This window comes from Centruroides vittatus, unplaced genomic scaffold (genome assembly GCF_030686945.1).
Source record: "Centruroides vittatus isolate TY-2023 unplaced genomic scaffold, ASM3068694v2 contig_983, whole genome shotgun sequence".
NCBI classification, from domain to species: Eukaryota; Metazoa; Arthropoda; class Arachnida; order Scorpiones; family Buthidae; genus Centruroides; species Centruroides vittatus.
This window is the reverse complement of record NW_027122654.1, coordinates 1,221,326-1,246,681: the sequence shown is the minus strand read 5'-3', so window position 1 is coordinate 1,246,681 and position 25,356 is coordinate 1,221,326. Positions and strand designations below refer to the sequence as shown.

Sequence of the window (25,356 nt, the reverse complement as noted above, 5' to 3'; positions counted from 1 at the left end):
CGCTGTTAATAGCTCTGTCGTAGCATTTCTACTATTTCATTATTTCCTCATAATATCATTTTACCACTGTAATGTATGTATTACCTTTTCACATTCACTCACTTATAATACTTTCAAATCCATTCTTTGATTACATTGATGACACTTATTTCACAAATTAATGCCACTATTAGTTCTCCACAAGGTTTGTGAACGTTTTGATAGAATTGGTATTCAAAGTTCTTTGTATAGCTAATCTTCTTGCACCTCCGTCGTATTTCCATTATAATTGTATCTCTTATAGTACTTCTAAGGTAATTTTGTAATTTATACTAGCATCTCATTCATTCGTAACACTTAAATCATTATCACTTCCTTTTTGTTTTGTAGATAGAATTAGAAACACTTGTAGTACTTATTTACCTGTTGCTTCTATTAGTTGTACCATTGTTAATAGCACTGTCGTTGTATTTCCACGTTTCATTATTTCTTCGTGATATCTTTCTACCGCTGCAATGTGTGTATTACTTTTCACAATCGCTTATGATACTTTCATAATCATTTTTTGATTGCATTGACTGCTCTCATCTCACAAATTTATAGCACTATAGTGGTTCTCTACAAATTATGTGAATGTTTTGATATGGATTGGTATGCAGAGTTCTTTACACTGAGAATGCTTAGCACAGTAAACACATTTAGCCATAAAGTTTGTAAATGTGTTAATACATAATAATAAGCAAAGTCCAATACCCTTAGAGGCCATAACCCCAGTAGACAGAGTCCATTTCTCTGTGAATGCATATCACTGTGAGCCCATTTGGCCACAATGTGCTAAAGTATGAAATGAAGTAGAGTCCTATACTCTGAGATGGTATATTACTATGAATACATTTCAACATTCTGTATGTGGATGTTTCAATCCAGTGTGGAACGCAGAGACCTCCACATTGTCCTCCATACTAAATATAAGATTCTCGATAATAGAAAGAACGATTAATACAAAAATAGTAATAATGGAAACAGTTGTTGTTATATCATTCTCAGACCAACTGACTACCAGAATATACCTAGTGTTTTAAACTATAGAATAACCTACAAAACCGACACAACCTCAAAAAGTATACAATAGCCATATCAGTAATTAAAGGTTATGCAGGACAATAAACTTGTTAAATATTATAATAATGTAATCATATTTATTTAGGATAAATAGCAGATTAGATTCAGAATATTATAAACGTCCGGCCTTAAGGTGAAAACATGATTAAACCATTGAAAATTATCTGAGACGTATACACTTATATGTGGGAGGAAAACACATTAGATAGAGAGCGGAGGTGGTTACTTAAACGACAAAATCGAATTATTTGTTATGTGGGTGTATAGATGCATTACACGAAATTTAAATTAAAAAACGGAGCTAAATTTTTAATAATGTCAAGTTTAATAAGTTAATTTAAGCGTTAATTTAATTTTTAATAACGTCAAGTTTAATAAGTTAATTATTAAACTTGTATTAATAAGTTTAATAAGTTAATAATAAATAATTATATCTGGTTCCTTTTCTTCCATCTTCTTTTTTTTTTCAGTTTTGCAAGATGTTTCTATTACTATGAGATATTCGTCTTAAAAATCACGCACGCCTAATTTATGCTTAGAAGTTTGTTTTCATTGAGTTTTGTGAAAGACCGTCTCGCGTTTAGACTTTTCCCGCCATCGCTTCTTTCGAAATTTTTTCTGCCGCCTCCCTTCTACGGAAAAAAATGTACATCCTGCCGCGAGCATTCTCTCAGTTGTCTCTTCGTCCTGGACCCAGGTTAGATCTTCTGACGGCCCTCTTGATCCTGCGTGTAGGCTGGGCGGTTCCGCTGGGACTGGCCGTGAAAGAAAACGGGGTTCCCGGCGAGGCCACGTTTGCGGTAAAGTTAAAATTGGGTGCCGACGTGGACGGCGTGCCAAAGAAGTTCTGCGAAGGAGCAAAGTTGAAGCTCGGTTTGGATTTCTCCCGATCCCTTGGGTGTGGTGAACGTCTTCTGCTCAGCCTGGCCGGCTGGAAACTGAATGTGAATGACTGCTTGGCCGCCTGGTCGCCTCCGGGCGGTTTTTGTTCTTGACTAGCACCGAAAGCAAAATTCGGTTTTGCAATATCTGCAGGTTTTTGTTCCTGAAGCGTGCCGAATCGAAAGACGTTGCCAGAGGGTTGTTCAGATTTTGGGAAATTGAACTGAACTGCTGGTAGGGCCTGAAAGCCAAATCCCTGTTTTGGCTGACTGTTATCGTGTCCAAAAGTTGTGGTCGATGAATTGTTGCCAAAATTTGGGAAAGATACTTGGGAGGTTGTATTTGGAATGAATGGGTTTAGGGGACTGATCACATTCTGCTGCGTCGAGACAACAGAAAATGGCACGGGTGAGCCAAATGTAAAGATGTTGTTGGCCGCGGTGGGTTTGAAGATACTACTTGTCGTAGCGGCAGAAGTGGAACTGAACGAAAATGTTGATATCGGCTTCTGGGTAACATCTGTGGTCTCTTTGCTCTCACTAGTAGTTTCCACTTTCTCGGGTAAAATACTATTTCTGTTAGAAAAATCAACAATCTTTGGAGGACTTACAAAACTAAATGAACAACCAGTGTTTGAATTTGCTGAAGCATTTGGATCTTCTGCATTTACTTTTGGAGGCGATGCCGCAGTGATCGAAACAACTGGTTGAGTTTTTCCAAAACCGAAAATGGATAGTGTAGTAGTGGCAGTGCTCAGAGCCAGAGTACTGACAGGAGCAGCAGATACAACTGGAGCAACTGAACTGAGTGCTGGAGTAGTCAGAGATGACTGAGAAACTGTACTCTTCAACGAGGCATAACTGGTTGCTTCACTCTTCGCAGTATTCAACTGATTTCCAAACAGTTGTGGCACCAACTTGGGTGGTTCAAAAGCTGGAAGAGACTTGCTACCAAAGCCAGTGGTCTGTGGACTCTCTGAACTTCCAACTCCAAATTTTATTTTTCCATTTATTAAATTATTGCATTCGCTATTGACCTGAAGGAATTTTCCACCAAACGTAAAGATACTGGATGACGTGGAAAAAGTTGAAGCATTGAATTTAAAACCTTCAACTGGTTTTGAATCGATTGCCTTGCTTCCAAAGGTGAATCCCTGCGACTGCTTACTAGTGCTAAGGCCACTGGAAGGAGTCATTCTAAATTTAAATCCCGAATTGTTGCTGTTGAATGCCGTATTTTCCAGAGAAAGGGAAGAATTCTGTTTTTTGTTGCTTCCAAATTTAAATCCAGAGAACAGCTGTGTTGAATCTGAAGGTTTAGATGTAACACATCTCAAAGTTTCACAAGCAAAACATCTTAATGCACTGCTAGGATTCTGAGCAAAACAGACGTCACAGTTTCAAGAGTCGGGTGTTGATTTAAATTTAGTGTCAAATTTAGTTGCTGGTGCCTGCTCTGCAACAGGTGATTTCTGACGGGGGTTTGGCGTTTCACACTCCAAACATTTTGAATCTGTCTCTTCATTAAAGATCATACAGACAGGGCATGACCAACTTCCTGACGGTGGTTTAAATTTATCTCCAAATTCTTGCCAAGAACTAGTAGTGGCTTTAGTAGAAGGTATAGAAAATGAGTTCTTGTTCTCAGCTTTTTCTTCTTGTTTAGAAGATTTATCAATCGTCTTTGAAGTGATATTAGATTGTAATTTTTTATCTGAAAATCCAGTCTTTTCTTGTGCAGAAACTGAGACATTAGTTTTTGGGGTTTCACAGGAGATACATTTCGTGTCATCTTTCGAATTTTTCACAAAGCAGGCAGAACACTCCCAACTTCCAGGAGCAGGTTTGAACTTGTCACCAAAACCAAAAGGTTTAATTTGTTTCTGTTCCACAGAAGTATCTGGTTCTTTTGAAGCAGAGGAAACCTGTTCCTCAGTACAAGCAACTTTTTCATTAGAAGAATCGCCCGGTTTTGATTTTTCATTTTGAGAGGAGTTATTGAAAGAATCATTTTCTTTAATGACTGATGAACTGAAAGCTAAGCACATTTCCTTCAAATTAGAAACCTGAGGTGGAGAAGGAGCATTATGTTGAATGGGCGATGAAACTTTAAACTGAATCTCATTATTTTCTTTGGACTGATTGCATTCTCCCGATGCTTTAGACGCGGTGTTGAAATTAAAAGTGGGTAAGTGATCAACAGGTAAAGGTATATTCGGAAGACTGGAACTTCTACAACCTTATTCATATTTGCTTTTTTTGAACAATGAAGGGCTGTATTTGTCCTTGCTCTAATCTTTCCTGTGGTCTTGATTGGCATGCTTCTGATGAAGTTATACTTATATCAGATGATATAGTGACAGGATTAAAGATTATCTTATTTGATAGCTGATCTGACGATATTCCAGAATTAAAATTTTTGCAGATCACAGGTGATGAAGGAATGATTATACCACAGGTTGGAGGCTTATATAATGGTAGCTGAGATTTTGGTTTGTTAATTGCAAAATTGTTGGATGAAGAATTCATTTTTCGCCTCAAATAAGATTCAACAATGGTTTCCGTTGGAATCTTTTTTGCATCCACTAAAGGAGTGGACATCTTTTCTAAAGATAATAAAATTTGTTTAGCCATTGTATTCATGTAGTCAAAATCTTTTTTTGACGAAGCATCATTCCCTTTCAATTTAGTATTTGAGGTATTTGTGTCAGGACATGATATTGAAGATAATATATGTGATCTGTTCCTAGCAGATGCTCTGCCAAATGTTGTTTTACACTCATAAAATGGGGAATGACAACAGTTTCCTCCTGAATGAAATACTTCACCCAATGATGGAGCTCCAAAACTTGATAAGTTAAATGATGGTTTTCTACCAGTAAATGTTGGCTGTGGTCTGGCTCTCTTATTTGGGCGCACAATTTTTTTTCTTATACCATGAATTCAATTCACTCTGATTAAAATTTCAATCTGTTTCATGAGTAAGAGACTCAGTCTCGACAGATATGTGCCTTTTCACTTTTTTGTTTTTAAATTCTTTTTTCTTTATCTGTTCTAAAGCTTCTTCATTAATCCGCAATCCATATTCACGAGACCGATCTTTTCTTTCCCGATGTGAAGAAACTAATGAAGAGCATCCACTTGTAGATGCAGAACCATCACTATTGTCTGAATGATTATCACCATTTACAAAAGACTGACGAGTTGATTTTTTCTGTAGTTTCACATTATTTCTTAATGTGTCACTTTTTAATAAATTAGATGTTTTTCCTCGAGTAATCCCATTGTAATTGTCAGTCAGATCTGAAATTTGTACTTTTTCTCTCCTCCTTTTTTCTTGTTCTATAGCATATGGTGAGTAAGTAGGTCGTTTTTCAGGCATATATATATATTTGGATGAGTCGTTCCTAATACTATTTAAGTATTTTGACGATTCGCCTCTATCCGATATCTTCTGATGATTTATCTGATGCAAAGTTTGTCGTGACTCTGTATTATCTTCCAAATTCTGACTCGTGGGAGTCTCAGTCACATTTGAATCTGATTTGTTTGAAGATTCATATAATATTCATGACGGCACAAACATATCTCTCAGATTGATGCTATTTTCTGAAAAAACGTCTTAGGTCGCTCATACGGTTTAGCGTTGTGTGCCGTATGCCTTTTGAGTCTAGTCGACATTTTGTTTTTTTTTCTTTTCTCTTTTTTTCTTCGATGAAAACAAAAACAGTATTATATTCTAAACGACTAAAAATGATTGTTTTGTAACAATATAATATTAAAATATAAACAAATAAACCGTTTCAAGAGTGAATTCCTTACCGATACACAATTTTAATTCACAGTTTAAGGCTTCGCAAAAAAAACCAACAATAATTATATAATAATAATAATATTATTATTATTACATAATAAAATATATATTATAAAATATATATTATAAAATATTTATGTGTTCAATTTTAAGCATACTTTCTAATAATTTCATCGGTTATAAATATATATTTTCAAATATTAAATTAAAAATAATGAAATTTAAAAATTTTCTTATTGAGATATATGTTAAATTATTTTTTTAAAATAAATTAATGGGTAAGATTTATCCTCAGAATGAGGGGGTGGCGGGAGAAGCCAGAGGAGACGGTTTCGAAAGTCAGCGTACAATCTGTTTTTTCGGCTTTCTACGCGCCACAATCACCCCCGGAGGGTATGTTAGGTTAGGTTTGTTGGACAAGCCGCGAAAGCGGTGCGTAGTACCAGCCGACCGCGAGCGATAGCGAGGGTGTCGGCGGCTGAGGGGCCGTAGGCCCCAAGGACGAGGAGCGCAGGGTATGCGAAAGAACTTACTCCAACTGCAGACGATTTGACAAAAAAGTATTTAGATTATATGGCCGGGACTGCCCGGAACACGCGATAGGCTTAGCGCGCGACTCCCTATCGCGATCGCTAGAAATGACGTAGGCGATTCTTTACAGGGCTATATCTCGTAAAGGGTCGCACATAGGGGTATTTTTCTTTTAAATTTTCGCCGACCCCGTCGTTCGAACCTTGAATTATGTCAACACGGTAGTCACGTGACCCGTGTGGTCATTTTCGGGCGCTTATATCTCGTGAAGGGTCGCGCATGGGGGTATGGTTCATTAGACATTGTTTTTGTTCCCACAGGGGGTCTACACTTTGGGGGGTCGCCACCCCCCTTATTCAACGGGTGAAGCTTACCCTCGACTCTAATAATTGTTTAATTTTTAAATAAGTTTTTGATAAAAAAATGAAAATTTTATTTTTACACTAATAATTCGAAGAAAATATTTATTATTATATATTTAAAATTGTCAAAAAAGTAATATGATATTTCTAAAGGGAGTGGATACATTATGGTAGTGGAAGTGGATAATTTTTAACGACGCAGTAACCACGATTATTATTTTTAAAAAAATAAATTTTGTTAGGCTTAACATCGACGAAAATTCAACATGGCGTCACAGGCGACATAGAGGAATTTCATCATCGAATAGGTTAAGTTAACCGTATAGCCCTGTACGCCATATTTATTGTAAATATTGATTTAAGTTAGTTTTAATTTTTTTTGTTCTTTGTTCCTCTTTTTTATAACCCTTTTTCCTTCTGGTGGGATTAACAATTCTGGGAACCACTCGTTCAAAGAGATGAACGAGGACCTGAGGCCGGTGAAAGAGGAGAAAGGACATTCTTTGCCCAGACCTCGAGGTGGGCAGACGTGAGTTGTGGTGTTCCGGGTCGCGTTTGGCAACGACTGGAAAGTGCAAGAGACTTTGATAAAAGGATCGAGTATTATCGTGGTTACGATGAAACAGTGTGGCAATTAAGTGCAAGAAAAACTTCAACGAACACGACGAGACACCTTCCAAAAGAGATTAACGTATATGTTGGGGGCACAAGAATTTTAGAAAGGCTTAGGTGGGGCATAGCGCAATAAAGGTTGGGAAACACTGGTTTATATGGATTATTCTCAAAAAATTATACGTGATTTGGAAATGTTGAGTCAAATTAGTCTAGAATCGATTAATTTTATGGAAGAAAACCTTTCAAACAGCCGTAAACCCTAAACTGCACATGTGCCGGGCTGTGATTGGCTCGTATATTAAGTGACTCGTACAACACGGATTCATACAACACGGAACGTATCTATCGTGTTATAGGGGGGTCTACTGTACAGAGGTATTAAAGTGGCAATGTTCATCTCTGATGAAACTGAGTGTGCCTAACAGAAAAATACACTTTTATTATATCCGATTTCATTCGATATATAACACGTGATGTAATAAAAGTAAGTAATTTAAGTAATTATATAAATGATATTAAAACGATAAAATACTGACAGAGAAATAAAATAATTATACTTAATTCTATATTTTATAAAGAATTTTAACTATTTGTTTAGGATTTTGTTTACTATTCTTCAAGACGACTTATTTTATTCTGCCGATAAGTGAGAAAATATTATTGAAGAATATAGCAGATAATAAAAATCTTGTCTATCATCGATAGAAAGCTGATGGACAGAAAACAGGAAGAAAGAACAAGAAATATATTGGTGTAACAAGAAACATCTCTCATCTTAGTCGACAGTTTATATTTCAAAAGAGATCTCATTCAATTTCCAAGTTATAAATTGTGACAATCCAATGTTGTCCATCTGCAACTATAAATAAAATAGAGGAAGGAGTAAGGCTCCCTAGAAGAGTTTCGGAAAATTGATGATTTTTAAGCATAATGCCATTCTGTGATAAGAAGGTAACCTGAGATTTATTTTTCAGAATAGAATGTAAATAATAATTTAGACGAAAACAATTTTTTAAAATATATTTATTTAACTCTAATAATTTATTGAAACAAATACATTTTTGTCAGTGAATAAATTTACACGCTTTAACGAGCAATTATTTATCGTGACGTCGTCACAATGCCGGGCTGCAATTTTTAATCATATTTTTAATTTATTTAATTTCAAATATATGCTCTCCAACTCAAATTAGCAGTGTCTTGCTCCTGTATATCATACTTTTCTGTTAGCAATAGAATCATGCCGGTCATCTATCCAACTCCATTCAGGGGAAAACTTTTCAATTGAAATAACGTGACTTCCTCTGCAAACCGGAAGTTCGTATGTAGTTAATCGGGACTTTCTGCCCTTAATCTTCCCATACTTTGTCTCAGATTTTATCTATTCACTTTCATTCCCGATATTAATGAAGGACAACTAGACAGATGAATGACAGTGAGAAAGTATAAATATGCGATTTAAAAATTGCTTCAAACCTCTTAATTAGGTTGCAATTTTAAAATTGCAGCCCCAATTAAGAGAACTGAAGAATACAAGCACTAATTACAGTGTTTCATCGATAGCGAGCAGTATTAAATATGCAAATGTGTGAATGTCTCTCCAAAAATATAAAGTTCAATTTCAAATGCCACAATATTTGTAGTTTACTTAATAAATAAATCATTTATGTATAATTTCCATCGAAGGACCAATTCTGAACAATGTTTGTTAATGAAAAAACACTCATCTGTAAAAGGTCCTATCACAAAACGTTATATGATTAAAAGAACCATGGTATAATAAATGCAATTCTTCATTTTAAATTTTATAATTCATAGATAAAAAGACAATTTGCTGTCAATTGTTTTGTCTATGAATTCTTAACACCTCTCAAACCGGAAATTATTACGTAAGTTTATGGTACCTAAAATCCTAGATACTTAGAAAGACTATTATAGATTTATATCAAATAAGAAATTTATTTGTAAGTCACTTTGTCAATTGTTTGCAATTTTTTTTCAGTAATGACACTCCCACAAAGAGACTAACTACAAACAAAATTTTATATTAATATTAGTAAAAAAAATCCAGTAAAGATTTGCTTAACTTTTCCAGCAAAATTTAAAATTTTGGTGAAGATTGTTATGATATTTTATTATTAAAATTTTTTTTTTATTTTTACTTATTATAAAATGGCAAAAATCTTAATTTTCGGGGTAGGGATGGGTTTCATAAAAAATTGTAAATGCTAATAACGAGTAAAATCGTCATTAAGTCCGACCTTACTGGAGATACACATGACCCCCTTTACCTCCTCACCCCCTCGAGTTTTAACCACAAAATTTGACAGCATCAATTCCGCTAATAACCAATCCTCCCTGCAAAATTTCAGAAATTTTCGACAAAAATTACAGGAGTTATTAAGCTTCAAAAGGCTGAACAAAACCGTGTCCTCCACACACATTAACATCTACACATACAGAAATTACCCCGAATTTCTATGCATTTCTCGACGTTTGAAGATACCATGAGTTCAAAAATGAAAAAATTATGGCGAGTCATTTTTTGACCGATTGCCATACTTTCCTTCATATAACCGCCAGGAAAGTAATAATGATAAATGGAAGTTTCTGTTTTAAAAATTTAAGTCTAGACATAAGATTAATAAAACTAACTGTTTCTTTTTGGTATAATTCCTAACATAGATTAGAATTTGATTTTATTCTAAATAATAAAAAAGTTTGTAACTTATTTTTGCACAGATATTTTTATCACATTGCCTCGTGGTTGCATTAATAAAGGTCTAGCTGTTAAGGCTAACATATATACAAGTATATATTTAAATATTAAATACAAGTTTTAAAATATATCGTTAAAATATAATTCTCAGTTCTATTATGACTTTTATTGAAAAAATCAATTAAAATTTATTTTTACAAATTAGTTTCTATGCTTAATTCTTATACAATATTTTTAAAAGTAACTTGACATTAAAGATGCCCACCACTGATCGAGTGGATAAAACCACTCTACACGGTTAGTCGGTCGTGGGTTTTTGCCTGTGCTGCTATGTGCAGTTTTCACGTTCTCTACACGTGTCTAAGACTTAAATAAGGGTTCTTTTCCATAGAAAGTCTTTCTGGGAGGCACTCTCTCAAGGGCAGATCGATTTTTGATCACAATCGAGACTCTACAGGAAGAAGATTGTTTGGCAAGTGTAGAAGAATTTATTTATATACATCTGAGTACCGCCCCTTCCGGCGACAGATCGATGACCTACTCACGTGTCAAGAATGGCTAGGTTTCATTCCTATCAGTTACGCGAGTGGAGGAAGGTCAGTGGAGCCGACGATAAGGTGTGGGCGACAATCGAGTAAAGACATCATTAAACAATGAAACAAGATTTTATTAAATCAACAACTAGATGGTTACAGTTCTAACTACGATAGCTTCCCACCTAGGTATCTAGCTCTCAAATACGCGTATGGGACGAGAGAGAGTTTACAGTAATCAATTATCATACCTCTTAGAAGATCTCTGAGGTTACGTCCTGGAGGAGAGTGGCTGGAAAAGAACGTCCGAAGTTGTCCTGGGTCGAGGCACTAGATATCCATAGGCTGCAGTAGGTCAAAATTACGAAGATGAATAATCCGAGGCGATGTATGCGTTCGATTGACTGACGATCAGCGACTCCCCGGAGGGGGGAAAGAAGCAGCTTTTATAGCTTCTCGATAGGAAAATACATCAAAAGACCGATTATTTAGATGTAAAAATTTTCGTCAGGACTAAAACAAATGACGAATCCGGACGTTAATTGTAAATTTTACGTCGTTATCGCGTGAGAACGGTTGCTTTTTAAAACGAAGGGTTATAAAACTTCCCACGAATTCCGTTGTTCGTTTTCCTAGTCATTAGTGAAAATCATTTAGAAAAATGGATAAAATTTCGGATTTCACATTCACAACTCAAACTGAAGCTGGTCGACATTTTCACCATTTACTCTAGCTCAGGTATATAATTTTATATAAGCCCACATGTAATTCAGAGAATTACTCTTCATCTTTTATCCTGTATTAAATACAATATTTAATTTCATATTTTCTTGATTTTAGCGGCCAAGAATAACTAATAAAATATTATAAAATTTAATTCATTAGTTTCTTAAGTTTATTTTCTTTAAAATTTCATATTTATTTATTATTATTTTTTCAAAAAGAAAATTCCAATATTTTATAATTTATTATTTATGATTTATTTGTATTTCTGATTATGATATGCAATATAAAAATACATAAGAATATTTTTTGAATTATTTAAAAAAGTAGTCTAAATTTTCATTTTAAAATAAATTTAATTAGCGCTGTAAAACTTGAAATTAGCTTTTTCACAAAAAAACTCGTAAAATACAATTTATTTGTAGAATACATTAAATTTATTGAAAACCATAAAAAGTATTTATTTTATTTAATTAATATTGAAAGAATGAAAGATTTTAAATGTTTATTTTTTTAAATATTTATTTAAAAAAGTAATTAAATTTATATTTTTAAAAAAGCGAAAAACAAAAATTATCATTTCAATAGTTAATATCTAAAATTTATTGATGTTAGGATCTACTTTTAATGGATTGGGAGGGAGTATGGAAAAATATTAAAATAAAATAAAATAGTTTTAATTATGAAACAATAAATTTTTCTATCAATAAAAAGACTTTTCATCTGATAAAATATATAAAAATTAATCATTCAACGTTGAGTAGAATAAAATTCCAATGAAAAGTGCTTAATTTATGATACAAACTATAAAATTGCGTTATACTCATATGTTTACAATCCTTAAAGCGAATTTAATGTTATAAACAAAAAGCTAATAGAATATTTTGAAAATTAATTATAGTAAATTACATAGTAAATAGTTTTAGCTGCAGCTGTACAGACCAAGCGACTTAACTTTCATCTCTTATATTAAGCCTGACCCCTCTCGATATTTCACACACGACCCCCATTTATCTCCCCATTCCTCGACCTTTCAGCATCGAAGTTTAATAGTATCAATCTTCCTATCAAACAGACCTCAGTGCCAAATTTCAGAAATTTTAGACAAAAAGGATAGAAGTTATTAAGCTTCAAACAGGGTGAACAAAATCGTGCCCCCCCACATTAAAATCCATACATATAGAAGAAATCACCGAAGTTTTTTGCATTTCTCGACGTTTCAACATTTCCCGAGTCCAAAAATGTAAGCATTTTGGGGTAGATCGCCATATTTTCCCTCTGTTATATATAACAGCCGGGAAGTAAAAATAAGATAAATAAAAATAAAAGTTTGTAATGTAATTGGTTGGACACTGTTTCATACATTTGAAATTATTTATCAACAAAAAAACTTTCTTTTATTCTGAACTATAAACCAGTCACAGGCTTAGAACTAAAACTGTTTTAATATTTATCGTATTGTTTTTTTTAATTTAACATTTTTTAAAAGGTATCATGTTAGATAAGATAACTAGGGAAGATATGTCCAGCTGGGATGATTTTCTATGGAAAACTGCCCCTATTTAAGTGTCAGACACCTGAAGAAAACGCAGAAAACACAGCCTATTGGTCGGGTTTGAACCCACGACAATGTTCAATGATTTTATCCACTCGACCAGAAGTATACATTTATTTTTTAAATTATAAAATTTGACAAAATTAAAAACTTTTCTTAATACATAAGAAATACAATGCTACGAATAATTTATAAGAGATATTTTTGACGGCCTTTTCAATGTGATACCTTTGACTAGAAGTCCGTAATAGACCCTGTTTAAAGCATAATTACGACAATTTTCCTGATTTAATGATTTATAAATTATGACAAAAACAGAACAAAATATAGTAAAACTTGTGTAAACCGGACTCGCACTGTACCGAATATTTCTTAAGGTTTGGCAGGTTTCCGTTTTAAACAGTTTTTACTGTATAAAGAGAGAAAATTACGTGAAAACAAACTTATATAAGTTGTTTCCACGTATTAAACTTTACGATAAAATGTGAATTTAAATTATTATTCACAAAACAACAGACGTAATTTATTATCGATTAATATATTTATAAAAGCATTAACATTTATAAGTTTAAATTTAATTATTTTCATTTCCGTTTTAGATTTTCCAATAAATTATTGCATTTAGTTTTAATTTATTACAGGAATAATAAATATTTACCGGTATTTAATAAAAAGAAATATTAGACTAAGGTTTTATATTAATGAAGTGATATTTATTGCTACTTTTTAAAATCATTTTTGGGTATTTTTGTATTGTGGGCACTAAGAGATCCTTTTACAAGACTCATTATAAATTCGCCCAGGTTAACTATAATGGGAAGATCGGAAGCCAGATATATCCGGGATAGACCCCACGAAAAATTCATAACAATTGCTCGCTTGGATTCCGGATTCGATCCCAGATCCCCCAAATCAACGGGCTAATGCCATAATCTTCTCGGCTATCCCGCCATTCCTGTTTTTGTTACAAAAGACTGAAAAATGTTAAGGACAACGTTATATCGAGTCGCAAAGACGATACCATTTCAGCAGCTCCACGACAATAACGGTTCGGGACTGTATTATGGACATTCGAAGGTTAAAAAAAGAAAACTGAGAGAACAAAGGCAGGGAAAAACTTATTTTGATCGTGTAAAGATGTGTCTTATGTTGACCTTCGTAGAAAAAAGGTTCATTTTTAGCGTCAGAAGTTAGTTTTTAAAGAAATTGAGATGCTAATAACGAGTAAAGCCTTCATTAAGTTTGACGTTACTCCAGTTATAACACATGATCCCTCTCTATCTGTCCATTCCACGGTCTTTAACTATCAAAATTTTATAGTAACAATGATGCCACATACGGTATAAACTGTAGAAATAATCCAGCCAACTCTCAACATTTTTGGTTCATTCAGTCCAGAGATATAATACAAAATAGATGCCAACACGCATACTCACAGAATTTTGTAAGGCTTTTTGAGGGTTTAAGATCTCTACAAATTTTTTAAAAAATCATTTTTTTACTCTAAATTCATATGTTATTAAAAATATGAAGATATTTAATGAGTTATATAAAATATTAAATAATTGCAATCTTTGCGTTTTTCTTAATGTTTTAGTTGTTGCATCGAAGATGAGAGAAATGTAAAAAATTTAATGTCAAAATATATTATACAAAAATAGATACTAGAATGAAAATTGCATTTCACAAGCTTTGTGACAAAGATATATTGAAGTTAAACTAATGATAGAATGCATGACTAGGCAAGCGAAACCACACGTCACAATTCAAGTTGATGAGCTTTCACATAATATAAATGGTAGAAAGGGATAATCTATAAGTTAAATTTGTTTTTAATGGTTTTTTTCCCTATAAAAAAACATTTTTATATTTATTTCTCGCAATTAAACAGTTGTATGTATTAAAATGGTTCAAATCATGTAAAGTAAGGTTGTAAAATCCTCATCAAAGTAGAGTTTGCGTGACCGAAATAAATATAGTAAATCTTAAATTTCTGATAAAATAATGTAAGAAGTAGCTTAATTAGTATAAAAAGTTAGGAAAAATACATTTATTATATTTACATTTATTTATTTATTTACATTTATTATAGTCATTAAATTTGTTATAAGACATAAAATCGTAAAAAAATATTCTTCTTAATGTTTGAATGAAATAGATGATATCACTTTTAAATACAAGTGAAAAATTATGATACCGAGCGAGTATTAATCATATTTTACTTTTTAAAAATCACGTGATTTTCGGTCCACACCGGAAGTTCGTATATAGTTAAACGGGGTCTCCTTCCCCAAAGCTATCCATATATGGTCTCGAGTTTAGTAATGTCTTGCCCCTGTAAATCATACTTCTCCTGATAACAACCGAGTGAGGTATCTAACTCCTTTCTCGAGGAAATTTTCAATTAAAATCACGTCACTTCCTGTCCAGCCCGGAAGATAGTATACAGTTAATGAGGGCTTTCCATATTTGGTCTCAATTTTTATCTTTCAAACTCCGTTCTCCAGATTAATGACAGATAACAGTGGGAATGTATAGGTCTGCAATTTGAAAGTCGTAGCCCAAAATTTATAAGTGTAAAGATATGCTGTAAAGAAAGCCTGTGATAGACTGTGTAATTGATACTATTTAATAAAAATCGATATAAAATAAAATAAATGTTATAGTTCAGTAAGGATGTAAATTCTCTGCTTTATGATGTAAATTGTAGCATAAGATGCCTCCAAACTTGTAAAAATAAATTTAAAAATTAAACATGTAGGGAAAATCGATTTTTGTAGATTTTACATAACATTTTTTAAAATAAAATATTTTAAAAAATTGCCATTATTTACTATTAAAAGAATTATTGATCAGTAAAGAATTGTATTTTATGTCCAACTCCTGCAATGTATTTCTACTTGAACAAGAATTCTTTGCCCAATTTATCAGAATATTATGAATCAACAATGGAGTTATATGCGTATAATTTATTTAAAATTTATAATTTAATATATACAGGTATTTACCAATGATTGCTAACCTACAGTTAAAAAAATTACTAGCACTTATCTAAAAATGTTCAAATAAACTTTACTAAATACAAAAATTAATCTATAAAAAGAAAACACAGTAACAGTGTGAAATCAACGACAACCGCACCTTGTTGATAGGAAAGTTAGTGCAAGTTTTTCTTCTTTGTCCTATCAGTTTTCATTAAACTAAACCCGACAAAAAGCACAAAATAACTTGAAGATTTCAATATTAAGAAAAAATGATCAAATAACGGAGTTTATACTTAAAAATTGTGAAATTTTGTACAGAGGATTTCCGAATCCGTGTTGTACGAGGGATACTTGCAGTTAGAAATGATTATTAATTACGTAAAGAAAAAATTCTGTTATATATAACGATGGGGAGAATAAAAAAATTACTGAAATCAATTCTAGTTAAATTGTTACAATTGAATTTTTCTACTTTGTACTTTATTGCAATTGAGAGTTACATCATTTCTCAATTATATCTGGATTCTTCTCAAGGGAATTTCGGATGTTCTCATTAGTTTTATCATTTGGAAAATTGCTTTTTCCATTGTTCATTCACGAATTTTATCATCAGAATATTGTTTTGTGTTTCATTTAATGAATTTAATTTTGTAATAATTTTTTTACATTCAATACAAATTTTATTAGAACAATAATATCTTAAATATGGAGGCTTTAGTTATAATGTAGGCAATTGCTACGATTCTAAACTATCAAATACAAATATTTATATATATAATTTTTTGGACATATTTAATTTTTTTTATTCAGTTTAATGTAATGTTCACTAAAAACATGCATTACTTTCGTGGAATTAGGTAATATAAAACAAGGGCGATGTGTCAAGAAAGCCTGCTGTCTGATGACTTTACATGGGGGAAATTTTACTGTTTAGGTGTCATACAAGTGAAGAAAACCGAAATGTTCACACGGCCTGCCCGTTGGCAAGGCCGGAATCCACGACCAACGTCCAGTATTAGTGATTTTATCCACTCGGCAATTGATGGGCCGATATTTCAAATATGCATGCTCTTTTATTTTTGACTGTTTCTGTCTCATAGGCATTAAGATGACATTTTAATCATATTCATCGTGGGTTCGGGCAGGCTTACAAAGGGGTTTTTTTTTTTTTTGCTCTTTTCTTCTTGTGGTACTAAGAGGGCATAGAAAGGGTTGGTGAAGGACAGGTTACGGAATATCCGGAATAGACCGCATACGAAAACTTCCTGAGTTTTTATGTTTTCTTGAATAAGTATACAATTTCCACTATTTAATGAAGATCAGGATGCTCTTAGGAAATATATTTTTATAACTTTTAATTTAGGTACTTAGGAAATAAAATATGTATTAATGATAATTCAAATAGTTTAAATCAATGATATGAAGTTTTTATACAGAATCGTGCACATTTTCATTTATACAAGTTAAGAGAAGAAGGCAAATAAGAAAATTTAAATTGAATTTAACTTTAGAAAAATAACTTTTTACTGTTTTGTTCGTCGTAGGAAGGAAAATCGATATCAACTTAAATTTTCTTTTATATTCCTGTCAAAAGAGTTGAAAAAACAACTTTCATTTCGTTAGATATTCGAAATATTTTGTTAAATTGAATAAAATATTTCGATCACAATAAATTCGCAGAAAGAATATGTAACACATAAAAAGTGTCGAGTTCTTCTAGAAGTAATTTAAAACTTTCTGTTTTAAATTTATCAGTGCAAAAAATATTTCAGTTTTCTGTTCGACTGCAGTTATATATATATATATATTTTAAAATTATTATATTTAATTTTTGTAGTTTAAAAAAGAGTGCAAATTATGTATGGAAGTTGTCTACTGACAGTTTTTTTTAACATTATACAAAATTCTTTTTATGATAACAAATTATAGAGAAAATGAACATTAAAAACTCCTTTGCATTACAGTAAGATGTGTTAAAGCAAAAAATACGAGGTAAAGTTTCGGTTAATGTAAACGTATCAAGAACCAGTTCTGTATTGAATATAGGTATTTAAAGAGTCAAATGAATTGAAATCTGAAAAACTCCACGGTAAGTCCATAATGAAGTTAAATGGTTTTATTCAGTTTTCAAGTGATAGACTAATATACTAAGATCTTAAACAGGTAATTTTAAAGTGTTGATCTTGTTCAATAACGTATTCGTGAAAGTTTTTCAAGATTTTTCAGTCTTACTACAATGTAGTCATGCACTTTATTATCTTTCAGACTTATTTAAGCTCTTATGTACAGTACACACATCGTGCAGTGCGCTGGCACAAAATGTATAGCAATGAAACTTAGGATCGCACATAACTCATCAAATTTTGAAAAAATACCTTGTAATTCGGCATTTTCAATAATCCGCCACCACTGTGGTTTCGTAGATGTTGGATTAACAAACCTATACTTTAAGCATTAAGAGTCTAGCATTACAATCTTCATAAATAACGTAAAGAAGTGGATATACGTTTATATACCATATATTTATATTCATTTCATATATTAATACCTGTTTTTATACATTTCATCTTAATTATTACAGATATTTTTCTTATTATATTAATAAATTACTTTTTAAATAATACATACAAATGAATCTAAATGCATGTTTAGTATCTTGTCTATATTAAAATGAATAATCTCCTTTTCTTTTCTAGAAAAGTTATTTTTTCTAATTTAAAGTAAACATCATATTAATATTTTATAATAAATTTGACTGTTTTCAGTAATTTCTATACCTATTTAACTATCCGTTATCATCTGCAACGTTTTTGTTTTTAAGTTTTTCAGACGTAGCTGGATATTAAATTTAAATATTGGTGTAACATTTATTCAATTATATATACAAATATTTAATTTATAAATTTTAAATATATCATATTAATTAAATATATTAGCAGAGTTTATTATCTGCCAAGGGGAATACGGTAGAGTTTCTATAGAAAATTGTCCCTTAGTCAGGTGTTAGACACTTGATGAAACACGGAAAACTCCACGTGATGCTGTTGGTCTTTTGCCCAACAATACCTGATTCAATGCTAAATATTTAAATACAAAAACTCTTATGTAACTTCCAAATTAATGTTTATTTTCCCGGTGTTATATATAACAGAGGAAAAGTATGGCGATTGGTAAAAAAATGATCCCCCTCCAAAAAATTTCGGGTTGTTTTTGTATGCATGGATGTTAGTGTGTGTGGGGGTCACGATTTTATTCACCCTGTTTGAAGCTTAATAACTCCTATGCTTTTTGTAGAACATTTCCGAAATTTTGCAGGAAGGTTTGTTTATTAGGGGGATTGATGTACTTAAATTTTGGTGAGGATCGAGGGATGGGGAGATAAAGGGGGTCGTGTGTATCTTCAGTTGAATCAGACTTAATGGCGATTTTACTTGTTATTAGCATTTACAATTCTTTTTATAAAATTCATCCCTACCCTCAAAATTAAGCATTTTGCCATTTTATAATAATTAAAAATATAAAATAATTTTAAAATAAAGTATGATAACAGATGGCATCACTAAATGTTGCCAGGAAAGTTAAATAACTCGTTGCTGGATTTTTTTTAATGGTAGTACAGGGAAAAGAAAGATAAATCTGACTAATCTTTAAGTGATTTTTTTCAATAGCTAAATAAAGAAAGCGAAAGATTGGATTGATGGAAGAACACCACATAACACTTGGGTGATCTACCAAGATGGATGCCTTCCAGGGGGCTTTCTATTGGAAAAAGGATCCTATTTAGTTATTAGATATGAGAAGAAAACCCGAAAGACTTCATATAACCAGGTCGGTAGTCAGGCACGAACCCACGATTAGTGTTCAGTGATGTTATCCACGCGGTCACTGATGGGCCAGCGAACTAAAGAAATTTGGCTCTCCTTACCTTGAAACCTTTAATACAATTTTCGTAATTTATAAATATAATTAACCAGACTGGAAGTTCGTATATAGTTAATCGGGGTCTCCGGCTCCCAAGCTTACCATACCTGGTTCGATTTTTATTTATCTAACTTCATTCTCGACATTAACGATGAACAGGCAGACAGGCAATGGTGCAATTTTAAAACTACAGCTCAATTAACTAACATTTGTCAAATTAACCGTTTAATAATTTATATGTAATATTTTCTATTACCAAGTAACAATCACTGACGATATTATATCATAATTATAGTAAATAACATACTGTAAATTTATACATATGTTAAGTATTTATTGACACATGAACATATAAAATATATAATAAAAAAGAAATTTTAATTTTATTTTTATTATATATTTTATAAACTTAATTTAAATCAGTCTTATTCACTATTTAGCACTACTATTCATATTTAAATATCATTTATACGTTGTGAATCACACAAATAATACTTTATTGAAACCTTTCAACGTTGTTAAAGTTTAAATAAATGGAAAATCTGGACTTGACAGCATTAATTAAGAGTTTGCGTTCATTTAATCAAATGCATAGAAATGACAGAAAATTAAATATTCCATTTAGCACTTATTATTATTAAATTGCTTGATGTAATAAAGTATTTTTCTAATAAAATAAATGTATAAATTCAAAATTTAAAGAGTATTTTTGAATAAATATCCCGGAAGCGTATACAATTTTTATACGTTTACCTCTCCCGATAACCCACTGAACACTGGTAATTGGGTACAGATTGGCCCCTCACCAACGAGCTGGCCACCGGATTTTCTTTTTGTATTTACATAAAGTTACAGAGTGAAAATCATTTTATTATATTTAAAAACTACATTACGAAAAATTTATAAAAGAAGTAATAAATATAAGATTAAATATTTTATCTCTTCTTTCCCGAAAGCGCTAAGTGGACCTTTTTATATTAGTGAATTAATCAATACTTTTTCTTGCACTTTTTAAAAATATATACAACAAAAGAATAGTTTATAAATAGCGGTATTACGATAAATTTATCAACTCTTGATATCAATAGAAAATAATAAATAATTCAGCAACAAGTTGTTTAACATTTCCGGCAAAATTCAAAACTACGTGTGAAGTCATCTATTATAATATGTTATTTAAAAAGTGTTTATATTTTTAATTATTATAAAATGGCAATAAAACTTCATTTTGACGGTAGGGATGGGTTTAATTTTTAAAAAATTGTAAATGCCAATAACGAGTAAAATCGTTAAGTACGAACCACTCGAGATATGACACATAACCCTCCTCTATCTCCCCACCCTATTAACTTTTAGCCATCAAAATTTAATAGCATCAATCTCCCTAATACACACTGCAACATGCAAAATTTCAGAAATTTTCGACAAAAATCACAGGAGTTATTAAGTTTCAAACAGGTTGAACAAAATCGTACTCCTTACGCACACTATCATTCATATATACAGAAACCCCTCCTTCGAATTTTTTTGCTTTTCTTACGTTATGAGATTCTTGGATCCAAAAATGTAAAAACCTTGGAGGAGAGAGATCATTTTTCGACCTTTCCCACTGTTATATATAAGAAGGAGCAACAATTTAGAAGAGGCAATCGATACAAACTCTGAAATATAGCGACGTGCCTTGACACCAGTGACGTATTTCCTGTTTATGAAGATATCAACGAGTCATCTGTTTACCATTGAATATTATACTTATCAAATAATTAATAATAAACGTTTAGTCATTTATTATTTTAATAGTATTTTCAAGCAATTACTTTTTAAACTATTTTTCTAACTCACATTCGTAATTCCGAATTATTTTAAAGTTTCATGGTTTATATCACAAATGAATGCTTATAAATTTAAGATATTACACAAATTAACTGAACCGTGTTTGAAATAAATTTTTAAAAAATGTAGGTAATAAAAAAAATAGATATAAATTTTAAAAATTTTCTTAGTTTAACCGCGTGTAAATAACTTAAAAAATCGGGAGTAATTTATTCGTTCTGAAAATACAGTACAGCTTAATAGCTAGAATAAACTTATAAATCACATCCTGGGGAATATATTTTCTACAAAAACTGATTGCCACATCACTTCTTGAATCTATTAAATCTTTTTTCTGACTTCAAACATCGATAGAGCATCCATTTTCTGGAATGGTATTTCTAAACTCCTTTCAAGATTTCTTATTGAAGGATCGAGTTAATCAGCATTTTACTATTTTTTTCAGTTAATTTAACATTTAACCTTCTAAACTTATTCTATCTTAAAGTTTAAACAGATATTTCGCAGATAACAAAATTTATTGTTCTAAACTTAATGGATTTCCAACATTAAACTACGTTTTCATCTAAATTTAGTATTTAAGATAATTCTTTTCGGATCATATCAACTAAATTACTCAATAGAAAGTAAGGAACTGCTTCCTGTTCTTGAAACAGTTGCTTACAAATTACTTAATAAAAATGAATGTAAGAATATTTAATATATAAATTCGCATTTGTTAAAAAGTAATAGGTCTAAATTTAATTTGATAAGTATTCATTTAAATAATACTTAAATTACATTACTACTGAACACATCAGCCGACAGCCAAACCTCTAAACAACGGCCACTGATTAGAACTTTAAAAAAAAAAAATCGTTGTTTGGAGGTTCGACTGTAAAAATTGTAATTTGTATTATTGGCGTGTACAAATTAATATGATTGTATGATTAAAAGAATAAGCAATCTACCAAGGGGGGGGGGTGTTTTTCTTGACCTTTATTCACCAAAATTTTATAGAATCCCTAAAGTGAGTGAACAAAATTATGCCCCCTACACACACTAATCTGTATACTTTCCCTTTATTGTATAACATCTTGGAAAGTAAAGTTTAGAGAAATGCTTATTTAAAAATGTTTTTATATTAAATTATATAAATTCATAATGTTATAATTCAATTAATTCTATTGTCTAGATATTTAACTCTTCATTTATATAATTTACTGAAGTTGAACATAGTTAAATTGAGAATGATGCTTAATAAAGGTTTATTTTGCTTCAATAAGGAAATTATATATGTGATTAATTATATTTAAACGTATCAGTTAATGGGTGATTTAATTGTAAATTATCTGGATAATTTTCTAATTAATAAATACACGAAGAGGATACGAAATTAATTAAATTTAATATTTCTGTATAATAAACTTTAAATATATGAACTTAACTAATGGAATTATCAATTTGACAGATAAATCAAAAATTATAATACAAAATCTTTAAAATTTTTCTATTTTTTCAATGACAAAAATAAAGAAATAATATATTTTATATTAATAATCTATAAACAGATAGATCTAGAAAGTTTTCATTGAAATTGTGTTATATAAAAGTTTTCTAGGAAGATAATATGATGTTGATCTCCACATATGCGAAGAATGAACGAAGATACTTTACCTAGATGTTAAAAATAAACAATATCAATAACTGAGAGAGAGAGAACCCTAGGATAAGAAGAACAGGCGGAAAAAAATTGGGACAAAGAAGAAGAATGTGAAGATTAGCATGATAAGAAAAAATGGAGAAAGTCGAATTTGTTGAGTCTTCTGAAATCTGGAACAGTGCAAGAAAGCTGATGATAATGATGATGATATGACTCAAGATGGAGGACAGAAAATCTATAAAATAAATTTCTTTAGTTATATATTTTTATCCGAAAATTTATTTTATAGGTTTTCTATCTTGTATCTTGATTCACATCATTATCATCTCCAGCTATTATATATATTTATATACACAGGATTGGCTAAAAATATATGTACACTTATAGGACAATCAGTGTGTACCAATAGTGGTACAAAGGTACAGATAATTGTGTTCAGTTTTTGTTTATGTATCTCAGTCATGCCAATGTCCTTCCTAAATTTTTTCTTCTTCACATGCTGACTACTGTATACTTACTTTTAGCCATCCTGTATACGGTTAAATATTATAAAGAAGCACTAACAGACAATAGAATACAACACCATAATTATTATTTTAATTACAACATTAAATGTTTTCTTTATTATCTCGTTTTATATTGATATGTGCTCTTGCAACTTCTTAAACTAAAAAAATGTGTTCAAATAATGTACAGTATAACCTCCGAATAGCGGACACAATCGAGGAGTTTGTTCGTAATTTAGAGGTAGGAGTGCCCGTTAATTAAGGTTTTACTACGAAAGCTTTTATCACAAATACGAAACTTATAGTCATGGCGTAAAGAACCGAAGTAAAAATAGCGATTTATAAAATTAATAATACAGAAAATTAAATTCCAATATTGAAATTTCAAATTGTATTTAAATAATTATTCAAATATAAGATTAAATTCTGAATGAATATCATTTAAATTGATTAAAATTGCGCTTGATATTTTAAAGATGTCTCGGATGATCTTTCAAGAGGAATTTGTTATCACTTGAGAGGCATTGATGTGAAATGGAGTGTGCATAATTTTACAAGATTCTGTTTCTATTCTCTGACACTATTTGCTGTTAAGTTGCTAATTTTAAATCGAAAGTTACGGTTTCTAGTGATTATTTTTGTTAAGATACTTGAATTTTATTAAACTGAATAAAGGAACTAGAAATGGAGATTAAAAAGATGCAAATTAAGCAGATTTATTCTATGAAAAAATTCTGATGAATTAAATCATTCTTATAAAGTAATTATAATAAAATTTTGATATAAGTTTGTGTATAAATTTATTATTCTATTTTCTTGAAAAAGTTTAAAATTAATACAAATACAATTTGCTGCCTTCTCACATCCTTTCCAATAACATATTCGTAAACCAGGAAAAGCCTTCAAGAAAAATGGACTCTGCTAGTGTTAATTAAAGGCAAACTAGAGGGACCAGCTCTTTGCCCGCGGTCTGTATCTTTAATGTTCATCTATAATTAAGATAAGTTTCGATCTTCTTTATTATTTCTAATTACTCTCGGAAATAATACCATGAAAGATTTCTCAGGAGTTGCTCGCCCGTGTTTGAACCCGGATCCACTAAAGCAACGAACTAACTTCTTTAAATGCCTTCGTCTCTAAAACTCCGTTAATTCGATTCATAGACTGAATTATATTATAAATCCGTTTATTGGATATTGTTTAAAATTAGAATTTAAACAGTAATTTTGTTTTTTTTTATTGAAGGTTTGTTCTTATACGGCAAAATGAAGCATGGGCAATCTGCCGAGGGGGCATGCCTCCCGGGAGGTCTTTCATGGAAGCTGGTCCTATTTACGTGTTACTAACGTCAAAAAAATTCGCAAACTCCTCGTGACCAGCCCGTTGACATGGCACGAAACCACGATCAGCTATCTGTTCAATGGTTTTATCCATCGGCCACTGGTGTGCATTTCGGTTATCGAAACTTCTATTTACGTAAGAAAGCCAATTAATTTCTTCAAAGTGCATAAAATGTAAAGGATAGTTTTTGATTAAAATATATTTTATATATAATTAATTAAATTAATTAAAAAATTTCCCTTTGAAAACTGACTAAAACTTGAAAGATGAAAAGCCAAATTGATTAAAATTTGTT

General features: G+C 31.2%; 1 pseudogene; it reads right to left on the bottom strand.

Moving 5' to 3' along the window:
• Nucleotides 1-1,771: 1,771 nt before the first annotated feature.
• LOC136985968 (nuclear pore complex protein Nup153-like) lies at nucleotides 1,772-4,616 on the bottom strand (annotated as a pseudogene).
• Between the last annotated feature and the right edge of the window lie 20,740 nt (nucleotides 4,617-25,356).